This window comes from Cervus elaphus, chromosome 17 (genome assembly GCF_910594005.1).
Source record: "Cervus elaphus chromosome 17, mCerEla1.1, whole genome shotgun sequence".
Classification (NCBI taxonomy): Eukaryota; Metazoa; Chordata; class Mammalia; order Artiodactyla; family Cervidae; genus Cervus; species Cervus elaphus.
The window spans coordinates 46532869-46549606 of record NC_057831.1 but is presented as its reverse complement, the minus strand read 5'-3'; positions in this window follow the sequence as shown (position 1 = coordinate 46549606).

Sequence of the window (16738 nt, the reverse complement as noted above, 5' to 3'; positions counted from 1 at the left end):
ATCCCAGTCAGCCACAAGAAATCATCAAATGCAATGGGATAACCTCAGCCTTTGGAAGCCAGTGGTCCGGGGGCGGCCGGGTCACAGGACCTCTTAACATCATCCAATGGCCCCATGTGAATACACCACCCCTCCCAATAGCCCAAGAAAATGTGAACCCAAAGGTTGATGGGAAGGGACATCCAGCTGGGAGAGGGGGATGCAGGCAGATTCCTCACCTGTTGCTTAGCAAACCTAACACTTCTCCAAGTGACCTCTCTTAGGGTCAGTGACACTCATCCTTATGCCTGAGAGCAGCTCTTCTTTTCCCATTGGACAGAGACGAGCAATACTGTTCTCAGACAGCTTGACACTCGTGACCCCTTTGCGTAACCCACGAGGGCTCCACCAGAGCCTGGGCACTGCTTGTAGGAGTAAATGTTCTGGAAAAATCACTGGCTCCCGTAGGGCACTGTGATCACCTATGTGACCGTAAGCTAAGTTGCGTCGACTCTTTGCAACCCCATGGACTGTAGCCTGCCAGGCTTCTCTGTCCATGGAATTTTCCAGGCAAGAATACTGCAGGGGGTTATCATTTCCTTCTCCAGGGGATCTTCTTGACCAAGGAATCCAATCCAAATCTCCTGCATTAGTGGGCAGATTACCACCGAGCCCACTAGGGAGCCGAACACCACAGTGACCTTAGTGTAAAATATGGACTTTAGTTAATTGGCTCAACAATTGTAACAAATGTAGCACATTAATGCAGGAAGTTAATCATAGGGAAAACTGGTGGGTGTGGGACAGGGAATGGAGTCTCTGAGAAGTTGCTGTACTTTCTGCGTAGTTTTTCTATAATCCGAAAAGTGCTCTAAGAAATAAAGTCTATTAATAAAAAAAAAAAGTCACCCTGTGAATCTCCCTTGTGTCAAGCACAAGTAAGCACGTGCCGTGGGCGCTTGCCATCTACCTCTATAGGGATTAAATCACGTGCTGCTGCAGCTGCCGACCTCCAACACCCGCTGAAGGATTTCAGGGTAGAAAGCAGAACAGAGGCACTCTGTGCTCCCGGAAAACCAGCAGGACGGGTCTTTAGATAGTCAGATGTTCTCAGGAGCTGATTTTATGAGCCCAATTCTTATATCTCCTCATATCTAGAAAAGCACTAAAATCCTTCATGGTGACAATTGTTTCTTGTGACTAGCAAAAGCTTCATGAGACCAGCAGAAACTTTCTACAAAAAATATGTGCTTGATGGCATGTATACCCCCTTTGCCAAAATCACATATATACTTTCCCCACTACCTCTTTGGAGCAGTTTCTCAGAGCTATCCGAGGGACTGGCTCCCAGGCTGCGGTCCTCATGTGCATGAGTGCTAAGTTGTTCCGTCGTGTCCAAATCTTTGTGACCCTATGGACCAGACCATCAGAGAAGGCAACGGCACCCCACTCCAGTACTCTGGCCTGGAGAATCCCATAGACGGAGGAGCCTGGTGGGCTGCAGTCCATGGGGTCACTAGGAGTTGGACACAACTGAGCGACTTCACTTTCACTTTTCACTTTCATGCATTGGAGAAGGAAATGGCAACCCACTCCAGTGTTCTTGCCTGGAGAACCCCAGGGACGGGGGAGCCTGATGGGCTGCCATCTCTGGGGTCGCACAGAGTCAGACACGACTGAAGTGACTTAGCAGCAGTAGCAGGACCAGACCATGGCCCATGCACACACCAGGCTCCTCTCATATTGCCCCACATAAACTTAACTCACAACTCTTACACTGCGCTTTTTTTTTTTTTTTTAAGTTGACACTTGGAATGAAAGAAATAAATCCTAAACCACCACAGTGAGAACCAGTCAAACGTCAGCCTGGAAAATCTACTCATCTCTGTGTATCCCAGGCCCCAGTGTGGTGGCTCCTCAGCCAGGCCACCAGCCCCAAGTACCAAGTCCCCAAGGTGGAGCTGCCAGCCCTCCGCCCCTGCCATCAGAGCACCTGGGGCCCCTCCTTAATCACAAAGAGCCTGCTACCTTCCTTCAAAGCTCATATTCAAGTGTAAATGAACCAGCCCAGTGGAGATCCCAGGTGGGGGCTTTGAATTTTACATCCCAGCTGCTCCCAGGGCTGAAAATTATTTGCTCACAAAGGTGAATCCTTTCTCCTGGGCTGCTTCTGCCAGCAGCATTCCCCTCGCCTGCTCCCTGATGAATGTGTGCAGAGGACCACAGGCGGAAATTCTGCACGCCCCATTGGGCCAGTCACCAGGAAATCTATCCAGGGTTGATGAGAGCTACATCTGCCCACCCCGACTTAGCCAATTTGTCTGCCCTGAAAAAAAAAAAAAAATTACATTGAAAAAAATGTCCAATTTTAAGGCAGAGGTTGTTTTTTTCATTACTGTGAAATATTTAGTATAAAGGGGGATTTATCACCCTTTGCTGACTGCATTCCCCTCTGTTTGCTAAAAATAAGGAGCCCAATGTTCCCATTATCCTGAAGGTAGTCAAACTTGTGCTAGCAAAGCTGTCAGGGGACTAAGCTGCACCCAAGAGTGTACCAGGGGCAAAGCCAGGTGAAATCCTTATATAGTGTTCCAAACGGGCGCCGTAACAAGAACAAAACAACGACCACAGATCACAATAATGAAGGAAGAAAGAAGATACTGTGGTTTAAAAAAATAATAATAAAAACATCCCTAATGTCAAAGTTTCCCTCTGTTCAGGACACCAAAAGGAATATTTCCCAGAAGTTGAACCTCCTCTTTTAACCTTTGGATTATCCTCTCACCCACTCCTTGCCCTATTCCCCTCACATAATCCTGGTGGGTATAGAGATCCCCGCTTTCCCTGCTCAATGTGTACCTTGACAAGAAAACTCCACTGATGACCACTCCCTCTCCCCATCTATCTCTTGGAGGAGCACTGCACCCAGCTCAGATCCTGGCCTGAGATTTGTTGACAGAGAAAGGAAAAACAGGCATCACTGACCCCCGTTCACAGAGGGCAAGGGCAGACCACAGAAAAAGGCAACCCACTCCAGACTGGTAGGTGACAGCTTTAATAAGCAAGGGAACTTATATAGGAGACTTGACTGGATGCCACAAGTTGAATAGATCTCAGTACCCTCCAGTCAGAATTTTATCTAGAGGCCTTAATGGGATTCAGTCATGTGTACCAAAAAGATGGCCCCAGCATCACTTTGCTCTCTCAAGGCTGCATCTTTGCAAAGGGCTTCCACTGTGAGAACAGTGGGCAGGAAGTCCAACGGGTGAGGTCCAACCTGCAATTATGTTCTCTCCATGACCTGCTCCAACACTGTGAGGGATCCAGCTCTGGTAACAACCCGAGAAAGCAGCAGAGAGACAGACTCAACCAAGAAGACCGACCTGACTCTCCATCCTGTGATCCTGCCGCAGCATGGCTCCGCGACGCCTGGCAGGGGCTTCGGGTGCAATAACCCAGCTATTGGCTGATGCATGGAGATCAGCCAGGATTAGCAGGCAACCTCTAGCCTGTGCTTAACAGGTCTTCAGCCCTGTTCCAATTCCTTGCATACATATATGAAACTAGTTTCTCAATTTGCAAGGAACTTCAGAACTGGGAAAGAATGTTGATGCTTATATACTGTGAATGGAAAAATGCCACTAATTGTACACTTCAGTTAAAATGCTAAATTTTCTGTTATGCATATTTTGCCACAATTTTTCCTTGTTTTAAAAAACATGACATGCATTAACTTCTAACAGCATTTGACTCCCTTCCAAGTTACTTTTTGTCCCATAATTCTTCTCCAGTCCCTTCTTTTGCCTGAGATGAGGTATTTCTGAAGGAGAAGCAGTTGGCTTCTTACCCAGGTGCCTCTTACCCTATCCTCAGTCATGAAGCTGCTAGAAGATGAATTGGGCTAGATAAATAATCATGACAGGAACCCCTCGACTTTCTTTTTAAAACGTTTGTAACCTGCTTCTTCCATTAATATCCAACGAACATTTTTCCTATCCCTTCACTATGATCTTCGACATCTGCATAATATTCCATTTCTGGTTGCTTCATCTTCATAAGAGCACTGCAGTGAACCTCACCCTGTGTACACCTTTGTGCCAAATTTTTTCAAGGTTTTTTGTTCTGTTTTGTTTAGAATTCACAGATAGAGCCACCTCCTTCGTCCCCGCCACTGTATCCCCACACTGCCCTCCAACACTCCCAGGAGCTCATCTTGGCTCACTCTACCCAGCAGAAGATCCTGGGAGATCTTCCCAGTATTTCTCCTCAACCTGACAAGATCTTCACTGGCAAATGTATTCATCTCTTTAGAGGGCATTTGTGGATCTTCATTTGCAATTTTAAGCACTCACGCAGCAAGCAATTACATTGTTCTAAGACATGGGCATTAAACCAGGGCATGGGCAAGTAAACCCAACATTTGATGGAAGAAAAAAAGGGAGAAAGACCTCAGAAGAGGCTCCCTCAGCACGCTGGACAGTTCTTTGCTAAGCAAAAAATTAGTCTGAGAACTGTACTTAGCTCGAACCATTTTTCAAGCTCATTCTCTTTTAAAAAGAAAACGGTAAGGGACGTGTGTTTCATGCCATGAGATAGCTGCAGAAGGTTTGTGTTTCGTTTTGCTCAGTATTAATCTCCACAGTCAAGTCGACGCTGCTTTCGCTGAGTCAGCGCCGTTCCTTTAAGTGACCTGATTCTGTAATTCCATTATTAATATTATGAAAATGGCTTTCCTCTACACTATTTTGTGCTATCAATGGAAAACCACAGTTCCAAAATGCATTAGCCGTTGCCGGCTCCGGCAAGATTATTTGCATCAATATAAACCGAGTTAATCATCGGCCTATTTGAATAATCAGTCACGTGGCACGCCCCTGCCTGGGGCCCAGACGCACCTCGCCGGAGAGGAGCCCGGAACTTCATTTGGGCGCCGCGTTCTCCTAAGCGCTGCAAATTTTGCTGCTCGCTACCGCCCCGACATCTTGCCGTTTACTTTGCCATTTTTCCTCTCCTTCCCCTGACAGTGATGTAAGCCTGTGCCCAGCCCCGTGATCAGCAGGTCGGAGGTAGTAAATGGCATGTGTTAAAACCGATAAGAGGAAGGACAGAAAGAAACGTTCATTAGGAAAAAAAAACATAATAATGAGCTCTGAAAGAATAAATGTCAGAAGAGCAAAGACGCCTCTTATTTTTCACAATATTAAATTGCCGTTGGTATCTTAGGCCTTGAAGTAAATAACAGTTTACTGACTTACGATTTGCAAAACCAAAATTAAGGCAGGAGGGGATGAGAGGTGGGGAGAGGGGCACATTAGATGCTAATTAGGGGCTTTTGGTACTTTTCAACCTAGGCGGCTTCCCTCTCCTGAGCCTTTCTGGATTGCCATGGATTTCCCATGACTACAATGATGTCGTTGGTCACTGGCAGAAAATTAGGGAGTTGGAGGCTGTGAGGAAAAGGGAAGGAACCAAGAAATCTCTTTACAAATGCAAATCAAGTCACTTTTCTCCATATAAAACCAGAAGACAGCACTGAAGCTGTGCAGTGGGAATCCACGAGCCTCTCCAGTCTATCTGCATGCCCCACCCCAGCCACGGTGCCTCCCCTTTCTTCCCTGAGAGGTGCATCCTATCCTAACTCTCCTTCTTCCTTCCTCTGTAAGGCTCCACCCTCTGTAATGTGCTTCCTTCCCATTTCAGATGATGTCACTTCCTCTGACAAGCTTTCCCTGGTACCTCCAAAAAGTCGTGGCACCATTTTCTTGAGGACTTTACATGTTCCCTTTGTAACATGCTCCATGCTCCTAAAATTGGTTCACCAATCTGTAGTAGGTTGAATGGTAGCCCCCCAAAAGTTGTGTCCATGTCTTAATCTCTGGGACCCATGAATGTGACCTTATTTAGAAGAAGGGTCTTTGCAGGTATAATTAAGTTAAGGAACTGGAGATCAGATCAGCCTGGATTATCCAGACAGGCCCTCCATCCAGTGATAAGTGTCCTTATAAGAGACACTCAGAGTGGAGACCCAGAGAAGAGGAGAGGCCAGGTGCAATCAGAGACAGGGATGTGGCCATAATCCAAGGGATTTTTGGAGGCACCAGAAGCTGGAAGAGACAAAGAAGGATTCTCCCCTAGAGTCTTTAGAGGGAGTGAAGACTCTGACACCTTTTTTTGGACTTCTGGCCTCCAGAACTGCAAGAGAATAAATTTCTGTTTTTTTCAGTGACCATGTTTGTGTTAATAGTAACTTGTTAAGGCAGCCACAGGAGCAGACTGTAAGCTCCCTGAGGTCAGGCCCTGGTCTGTATCACTCATCAGTCCCTACAGAGCACATACCCAGTATGTAGTATAGCTCAATATATGCTTATTAAATGAGTGAATGAATGAATGAATCAGTGGACAAATGATGAAGGGCACAATAGTATAGGAAGAAATATTTTACTTCAACATGAGCCTCCAGCTTATATCTATCTAAATACCCTATTAGAAAGGGTCTTTTGTTAGTGTTGGAGACTCACCAAAGCCATGTGGCCATGTCTGAAGTACAGAAATGTAGTCAAGCCTCAGAGGACTCAAAAGGAAAAACTGGGAAGCGGTCATCACCATCTCCCATCACAGCCCCACCCACAAAGCTACTTCATCCTTCTCTCTGCAGCACAATTGTCTCTGTTTCTGCCTGGGGAAATCCGCCCACCTCTCCTTCAGGGCGGTCCAGCTATCTTAAAGAGTGATCTCTTTCTCCGCCCTAACTCTGTTTTCTCAGTGAAGTTCTATGATGAGCCAACCTTGAATCAAATGCCCACCTTTATCAGTCAGAGGCAAGGGGCAAAGTGGTTGTAAGGAGTCACCTACCTTTGTGGTTCTTAGAGCAGAGGGCCGAGCAGATAACCCAGGAGGTACCCGCTACAGCCACCCTGAGTTTGTCCTCTACTGTATAGAGCATCTGAATGACCCAGCATCTCTGGAGCTGCCACATTGTCACTGGCTGCCAGGCTTGTGAATGGACAACAGTCAGTGCACAAGAGTGGATTTTGAAGGTCGGACCCTACTCAGTCCTAATTCTCCCAGGTTTATATGTGTTCCCCTTGAAAAGTACTAAGAGTGAAGTCAGTCCCATGAGTATATGCCAGAGACTCAGGCTCTTGCTGAAATGAATTATCCTACAGGGGAAAGCCACATAAAAAAAAAAAAGAAAAGAAAGAATTCCCACAGTAAGAACAAAACTACTTAGAGGCACTTATCATAATGAAGCTACATTAAATTACAACAAATAAATATCCTCTTGAAAGAACTTCTGCAGATAAAAAGCTCCAACTGGCAGAGGAAGGCCAGGAGTGTCAGCACTAGAAGAAGAAATAGTTGTCTGATTCAATGGGCTCACTTGACTGATGCTTAATCAGCCTCAAGGGGAAAAGGGATGTGCCCCCATCTCACTATTAGCCGTGAGAAAGCCCTGGTCAGGATTAGCCCATCCCAGTCCCTGATTAGTGCTACTGTTGTCGCCTCTCCCCTCCTGCAACAGTAAGTAAAGCCAAGAGGAGTAAATAAAGCAGGTCAAGGAAAAGAAAACACATACACAAAGGGAAAGGCAAACAGACCCAACCAAACAAATCAGAATGTGGTAGTGAAAGAATAATATCCCTCTTCTCTCTGATTCTGGGCTTCCCTAGTGGCTCAGATGGTAAGGAATCTGCCTGCAATGCATGAGAGCCGAATTCCATCCCTAGGTCAAAAAGATCCCCTGGAGAAGGGAATGGCTACTCACTCCAGTAGGAATTCTCTCCTGCCTGGAGAATTCCATCAACAGAGGGGCCTGGTGGGCTATAGTGCATGGGGTCTCAAAAGAGTTGGACGCGACTAAGCAATTAACACTTTCACTTTTCTCTCTGAAACTAGCTTGGGATATAGTAAGTGCTCAGTGAATCACAGTTAATGAATTGCTGGTCCACAGCCAAGCTCCTCATTTACAAACAGAAGAGTTTCTCTCAAAAGGGCAACAGCCAGCTACAAGAACAGCCCATAGGATTATTTTCTCATTGCTTCTTTCACAAAACAATTTTGCTCTTTTGTGTGTGAAGATGAAGATTAACCAACTCTTGATGGGCAGAGAGGTGAGATGTTTATTCCTAACCCCCATTCAGTACTGGAATTCATAGTGATTTAGGAAAAGCACATACGGGAAGTTTACCATCTCTTTGCCTTCAACATGCAGTCTTCAACATGCAGGCCCCAACAGGCCTAGGGAGAGGCATTCCCAAGTCCTCCTCTCTTGAAACTTAAATTTTTGTGACTGTGATAGTGTGACTTTTAACGAGATATATGTATTTGAGGCTTCTCTGGTGGCTCAGACAGTAAAGAACCTATCTGCAACACAGAAGATCCAGCTGCCATCCCTGGGTCAGAAAGATCCCTTGGAGAAGGGAATGGCAACCCACTCCAGTATTCTTGCCTGGAGAATTCCATGGACAGAGGAGCCTGGTGGGCTACAGTACATGGGGTTGCAAAAGACTCAGACACAACTGAATGACTAGCACTTTCACTGTCTTTCCTACCAATCCCCAAACCCTTGGAATTTCCTATGATGAGAGTAATAAACATAACTTTTTATTTGAATGAGGTGACTTCGGAAATCACCTAGACCAGGGGCTAGGTGATTGACCAACCACCTAGAGGAACCAACCACTGATTAGAGAATTGGAACTTTCAGTCCCAGCCAGATCTCTGGGGAGGATAGAGGATGAATTCAGTCACCAATGGCCAATAATTTAAAGAGCCATGGCTACATGATGAAGCCTCCATAAAAGCCCAAAAGGGTGGGGTTCCAAGAGCTTCTGGATCGGTGAACACGTGGAGATCTGGGGAGAAGGCATTAAAGCTCAGCAATCCCTCTTCATGCCTTGCCCTGGGCATCTATTCCAGCTAACGGTTCCTGAATTCTCTCCTTTTTTAATAAAATGCTGATCTAGCAAGTATAATGTTTCTCTGAGCTCCTTGAGCCACTCCAGCAAGTTAATTGAGCTCAAGGAGGGGGTCAGGAGAACCTCTGTCTATATGGGCACATCGGAAACACAAGTGACGTTGGCATCTGAAGGGGGAGGGGATACAAGTCTTGTGAGTCTGAGTCTTTAACCTGTGGAATCTGATGCCATCTCTTTAGTGTTAGAATTTAGTTGAATTGTAGGACACCCAGCTGGTATCTGAGAATTGCTTGGTGTAAAAAAAAAAAAAAGAAATCACACATGGGACTTGGGAATAAAACTTGTAGTGACCTTCCTCTAGGAAGTTTAGGTGGAGTCTTCAGAGCAGAGGAACAGTTGCTCCACTTTAGAGGAATTAAAATAGAGACAAATCCCCCAAGCCTGTTCCAGCTGGTGGGTGCCACTGGAATCATGGGTTGTTCAGTCGAGTTGAGCAAATTGATGAGCAGCACTGGCCAGATGTAGTCATGAACTGGAAAATATGTCCATGGAAATTCACAGTCGCCCTCTGCATCTGCATGTTCTGATCAGCAGATGGAGAACCTACGGATAAGGCAGATGGCAACTGTACTCGGCCTTTTTATTGAAGGGTTTTGAGTGTCCAAAGATTTTGTTATCAGTGGGAAGAGAGAGGGGCCCTGTAACCAGTCCCTCCCTGGCTGCCAAGAGATGACCGTACACCCTTTCTTGCTAATGAAAAGTTAGACCTGTCAACCCCAGTCACCAGATCCCTTTGGTGCACACCAGTTTCACTGTTCTCTAACCAAGCTGCCTTCACTTCTCTTCCAGTTTTCCACTGGGAGGAGCTTGTGGGTTGAACATCAGAAAATCAGTTCCTTCCCAAAACCTAAACAAGACAAAAGCTGAGCTTCTGTGCCCCATCTTGTAGCCTTAGTTTGCACATGTCTAGGGGCCAAGGCTGCAAGTGTGGAGACCACAAGAAGAATCGCACGGTCAGGTCCCAGCCTGCCTCGTTTTGCACAGATGCTCATCAGCGTTGGACTTGAAGTGCACCAAACAGGACCTTGCCACCAGTGTTTTGGCAGGCGCCCCAGAAAGAGCCCCCTCACTCTGATATTTTGCTCCTCAATTCCTGGGTCCCATCCATTGACAGCTTCTTTTAATTAAATCACCAAAGCATATTGCGGAGGTTCTTAATGCTGAGAGAGAGAGAACCCTGAGGGAAAGAGAAACAAAACAGATCTATCTTGATGGGCAAAGAAAAGAAGGACCAGAGAAAGGAGGCCAGCAGCCGTGGGAGCAGCCAGGCCTAGGGGTGGGATGATGTTATGCGTCTACCCCAAGGCAGACCGAAGAGTCTGGGTGTCAGGAGACTTCCTCTGTCTGTGTTGAATGGAGGTCATCACATCTGGCAGCCCTGGAAGGACCACCCCCGGGGAAGATTTGTATAGAATATGAGAATTACTAGAAACCTCTGAGCCTCCACGGCCTCTGTGGCAGGGAACCATGGCAGGAGGTGACTCTGCTTGGTGACTTTCATAAGGCCTCTCATTCTGTTTTCCCTGCAATCCAGTGAGCAGGGCTACTGTTATCCCCACTTTAGAGACTGAAAATAGTATCAGGAGAGCTTTATAGTTTGCAATCTCACTGATTCCGGGTGGTCAACGTCCTGTTTGACAAGAGAAAAGCACTTTCACTTTTTTGCTATCCACAATAAGAAGACAGAAAATGCTTCTAAGTGCTGTAAAAACTCTAGGCTAAGTTCCAGCAGCCACAGTCCAGGCCCTTGACGCCAGCGTCTTCCTTTCTGACTGTGCATCAGTCCAGGCCTTTTGTCCCAGATCTCCAGTCTGATGGTAAAGCCGCCAAGGACTCTGTTGGCCTTCACTGCCCCAGCCTGGTTAGGATCGCCCTGTTCTAATGTTAACTTCTGTGCCTTAGTGGCTGAGATGTGGGTTATCTCATGTCCTGACTGCTCCTGGGGCCCCCTTCATACTGGTTCTCCTAGGACCTGATGGGAGAGACATTAGTAAACCCACAAATAAGAGATATACCCTCTTCCCAGGAAAATGGGAAGCTCTTTGCTTTGCTGGTTCTATGATTCCTGGATGAGTTTTCTGTTTTCTGCAAAATGAAAATCATAATAATATCAACCTCACATGATTTTTATAAATTTAAATGACAGAATGCATGTAAAGCATTGAGCATGTACATGCAGATAGATAATAAATATTATATAAAATGTTGCTATCACAATTCACCTACATTTCCAAAAATAAGGTGTTTCAAATAACCCTCTGCAGAATGAACATCTGCTTAAACTGTCTTTCTGTCTCAGTCCACTCCTGTTGCAGCTGGAATCTTCTCTCAGCCAGGGCTGCTCTCATCTACACATGCACCAATTAATGGTCCCAGTGCCCTGGCTACATAAAAAGCTAATGCTGACCTTTCAATGCATCAATGCATTGAAGTTGTTCTCAAGGTTATTCTGCATATTGTTGCTCCTTGTCTTTCATTTCTCTCTAAGTCTCCTCCACATTCACACATACACACCAGCTACTTAAAAAAGAAAAAGGCTTTCAGAAGACAGTAAGAAACATTTAATGTAATCCCTGTTCTATTCTCATGATTACTCATACAGAGAAGTATACTGGAGGAAATGTTTAAACTCATTAAAATTAAATAATGCATTGCCTGTGTTACTGTATCTCTTTAATAATAAAGAGTGTCACTGTCTCTGTTTAATAATAAAGGTTGCCCACATTTTTGTAGTTCAAGTCCTGAGATGGCAATTGCTTTGCAAGTGCCCAGCATCACCTGTGCATTCATTTTTCTCCTAGAAAATAAGTCCTTACAATTGTTGCTTAAACCTGATTAGAATAGGGAAACGAAAGGAAACTAGGATTTTAATAGGCTGGTGAGCTTAAATGTGACCCTATCGAGCACACCAAATCATTAGTAGATGTGAATGTGACTGATGGAATATTGCATCATGAGCTGTTAAGAAAAAGGTTCCCTTGGCATGTTCATTTCTGGGAAAGCCATTCAAATTCCTCCTTCCCCATACCTCGCCTCCTCTTGGTACTGAAATTATCCGTTTTGGTACTTAATCTTGTTTTCCCTCTAAGATATAGATACAGGCAGAATCATTTGTTCTATCCAACTTTTACCAGGTCTGTATGCTGTACCCAAAACTATGTCAGCTATTGGAGACACAGCAATAATGACATCATGGTCCCACCTTAAAAGGACTCGCAGAGCGATGCACAGCCACACGAGGGAAGGACTGCAACACAGAGAAAGGGAATGCGGGGGCCAGAAAGAAGCAAGGGTGCTGCTGCCTTGGGCTTGCTGGGAAAGCATTACAGACAACACGTTTTAGGAGGGCTTTTAAGGTTGAGGAGTTCGCCAGGACTTAAGGGGCCTTGTATGTGGGAAAAAAAGAGTAGAGATTTGAAGGAAAGTGCTTAGTGTTTTCATAGAATGGCAAGCCCAACACCAAGGGTAAAAGGAGAATGTCTTGTTGGCTTTTGTATCAACAAATACAAAGGAAGCTTTTTCCACAAGTAACAGAAAGCCAGACCACCAGTAGCTTGAACCATGAAGGTAATTATTGTTTACTTCATGAAACTCTGTGGGTTCTGAATGGCTCAAGGGTCATTCTGTGACTTGGTTATGTCATCAGATATAAGCCTTGCTCTGACCTTTCTTGTCTTCTCCCATCCTCAGAGCACTGGCCTTCCGCCCTGGGGCTTGTCACCCCACCATGGTGCCTGCCACAGTAGCTGATATCACATCCTCATCTGATGTCCCGAGAAGAAAAGGAGGAAAATGAAAGTTTTCCAAAATCAAGTCCCCCAGACGACCTCGTCTTAGATCTGAAAATGGGTCGTGTGCCCAATCCCACACATAAGGGAGAATCTGAGGGTTTAGGAAAGTGAGTCTCTGGCAAAGGGAAATGGAATGGTCTTGCCTGGATTGGCGCAGTGCTGATTAATCTCTGAGGACGGGCGGGTGATCAGGTCAATAACCAACAGGGCCACACCTTTTTATTATTAATGCTTGCTGCTGCTGCTGCTAAGTCGCTTCAGACGTGTCCGGCTCTGTGCAACCCCATAGCCAGCAGCCCACCAGGCTCCCCCATCCCTGGGATTCTCCAGGCAGGAACACTGGAGTGGGTTGCCATTTCCTTCTCCAATGCATGAAAGTGAAAAGTGAAAGTGAAGTTGCTCAGTCGTGTCCAACTCTTCGCAACCCCATGGGCTGCAGCCCACCAGGCTCCTCCACCCATGGGATTTTCCAGGCAAGAGTACTGAAGTGGGTTGCCATTGCCTTAATGCTTGACACACACACAAAAATACGGCATCAAGAATAACAACTCATAACCCAGCTTAAAAAAGTAACTCATTGCCAACATAGTTAAATCCCCTTTACAGAGCCCACCAAGACTCCTTTGCTCCCTTCTTCCTGCCCAGGAGGAACCCTTGGCCCAGATTTTGGAGATTTTTCATTTATTTATGTTTCTTTTTTTCCTTTGCATATATATTTCTCCCTGTTCAATTAATAGAATTATGGTGTGTATTGAACTTTCTTGTAGATATCATACTGCAAATATTCATTTGCAAATTGCTTTCTTTTGATCAATATTATGTTTGTGGAATTAATCCATATTGATTCATGTAGCTCTAGTTCATTCCTTTTCACTGCTATGTGAATTCCATTATAGATATAACACAATTTAATTCTCCTCTGCCTGGACACTGGAAAGTTGCCAATATTTTGCTATTATAAATAATACTTTTATGATTGTTATTTTCCATGTCTACTAACATACATGTGTATGTACATGCCTGCATGTATGTGTGTACATATGTGTACATATTAATTCATCTAAGATATATATCTAGTGGTGTTTTTGTTGTTTAGTTGCTTAGTAGTGTCTGATTCCTTTGAAACCCCATGGACTATTGCCCTTCAGGCTCCACTGTCTGTGGAATTTCCCAACCAAGAATACTAGAATGGGTTGCCATTTCCTTCTCCAGGGAATTTTTCCAATCCAGGCATTGAAACTTCATCTCCTGTATTGCAGGCAGATTCTTTACACTGAGCCACTTGGGAAGCCATCTTGTGGTACCCTTCTGAACAACAGTGTACATGAATCTTCAACTTATCATTGCCAGTTTCCAACAGCGTGGTAAGAGGTCCCATCACTCCATACCCTAACAAAACTTGATCCTGTCAGACTTTGCATTTTTGCTAATCTGATGGTGTGAAACAGCATCTAATTTTAGTTTTAATTTGCATTTCCCTTATTAATAATGAAGTTAAGTATCTTCTCATATCTTTTCATGTGTTTATTAGCAATTGATGTTTTCACTTCAGTAAATTATATCTTTTCCGCCTGCTTTTACTAACCCTGTCTTTTTCTCTTCAATTTAGAGAAGTTCTTTATGTAATCTAGATATTAATTGTTTATATCTTCCTAACTTTTTTTAAAGGTATCTTTTGATGGGCAAAAAATTTTTTGTTTTAACACAAATTGAACTTTTTGATTTTTGCTATGGTTTGTCAGTTTGGAACATTACGAAATTCTTTTTTCCATCAAGTTCATAAAGATGGTCTATTTTCTTGTAAAAGCTTTTAGACTTTTATATTTTAGTCTTTCTACAATTAAAATTTCAGCCCATATGATGCTGGGGATGTCACTGTATTTTTCTCCATAGTAATAACCAATTGCCAATAAATAAGTAAGTTGACTGAGTAGTGTCATTCTTTTCATTGAGCTGCAGTGCCAGCCAGATATGCCTGGAGTGTTCTGGGCTCCCTATCCTTTGCCAGCGATCTATTTGCCTGTGCCAGTGCCACCCTGTCCTCACTACAGCTTCATGATCTGTCTTTGGAGCTGGCAGGGAGAATCCCCCATCTTGTTCTTCACTTTCAGAGGTGTCTGTTAGCACAGCAGGCTGTATGGGGACACCCCATTCCCATCTGGCTCCCTCCAGCCAGTCTACACAACCCCGGCTGCTGCCTGACTCTGTAAACCACTAGTAGCATCTCTCCCCTTTCAGTTTGCAGATCCAACAAAGGATGGGATGCTTTGTACTTCTTTGAGTTGAAAGACTCGCTTCCCCTTTGAAGCCCCATCTGTAAACAGACACCCCACGGACCACCCCAAGCTCACCTGTACTCCCTACCCACGCTCACCCACCACCTTCTTTACCTGATAGGGTGGGAAATAACTTTTGATTGTACCTCTCCCAGGCCTCCCAGCCTGTCCAAACTTTCAGAATCAAATTTAATGCTCAGACTTTCTCTTTCCCATTTCCTTCCACTTTTCTTGTTCAAATATCCTACTGAATTCCTAGTTTTGTTTATGTATTTTTAAGTGCCATTTTACATGCATTTATATTTGTAAGTGATTTCAAAAATAATTTACGGAAAGGTGAAATCTAATTATATGTTCTGTTTTACAGAGAAGGGGCTGCTCCTTGAGGAGATGAAGCAATGAGTTCAAGACTGGGTTAGAAGTCAAATCCTAATGTCCACGCCAATGTCCTCACTTCTTCAGTCTCCTCCTTCTCTTGTTGGGGAAGAGGCCCTTCTGGTTCAGAGAACAAAATGTCCAGTGGCCAATGAGGCTGACAAGGACTTTCAGGTTCGTTTTTGCAGAGGGCTATCAGCAGAACCTGGCTTTAAGGAACTTGACACCTAGGCTGTGTGTGTGTGTGTGTGTGTGTGTGTGTGTGTGTGTGTGTGTGTGAGTGTGTGTGTGTGTGTGTGTGTGTGCATGCTGGTATACCCACTTTTATAATTAAGTGTGCATCTGAAACTCTGCAGAAATGGTGGCTTCCTTGTGCCAATTCCTTTTTAATTCCTAATCCCTCAGCATGCCCCCTAAGGCGTAGAATTTTAAAAACTGCTCAAGAAGGGGGAGAAATCTTGACACCAACTTAAAAGCTCTGTTCGCCCAGCAGGATCCATCATTTTTCTCTTAGCACAGAAGCCTGAACTAACAAGCCAGAAGCCCTGTCCAGAAGGCAGGAGAAAGAATTCAGCAAGTTGGGAGTGTGTTAGCACAGGTGCGGACAGGCCCAAGGGCCGGCTCTCTCAAGCCTGGGAGCGGCGGGAATATTCCTCTGGAGAGTGAGTGGGTCAGGCCTGGTGGGGCGGGGGGAGAGGGGCACAGTCAGTCCCTCAAAGCCTGCGGGGGCCTGTCTCGCTCCCCTGCGCATATGCCCAGGAGGCCCTACTCACAGGTACAGAGCTCCGACCTGGCAACTCTCACACTCAAGAGAACATCATCGCAACCACCTGGAAGGCTCCTAAAGCAGACCATGGCCCCCAGCTCAGAGTCTCTGGTTTAGTGGGCTTGGAGTAGGGCCAGGGAATTTGCACTCCTAATATGTTCGCAAGAAAGTGATGCTTCTGGAACACAAACTACCCATGGGAACCATGGCTCCACTCAATTCAGTTAACCATGGAAAGACAACTACACCATAGGTGTCAGGCGCCGTGGGGTCAGAGAAATAAATAAGACCCAGTCTGTCCCTCCGGGATTCAGACACCTTCCCTGACTCCTGCCAAGATGCTTCTTATGCTTTTGAAATAAGATTGTGTTTCCAAAACTAGTTATTTAAAAAGAAACACCCAGGAAGCTTGAAATATATGGACTCCTAAGTTCCTCCCAGAAAATTTGGAATTAGGAATTTACATTTTCCAACAAGCTCCCCAGATAATTCTTATGATCATGAAAGTTTAAGATAGATTTAAGGCCTGGTTTTCCAAAAAACCCAAAAGTTCTATCATAAGATGAGTCCCAG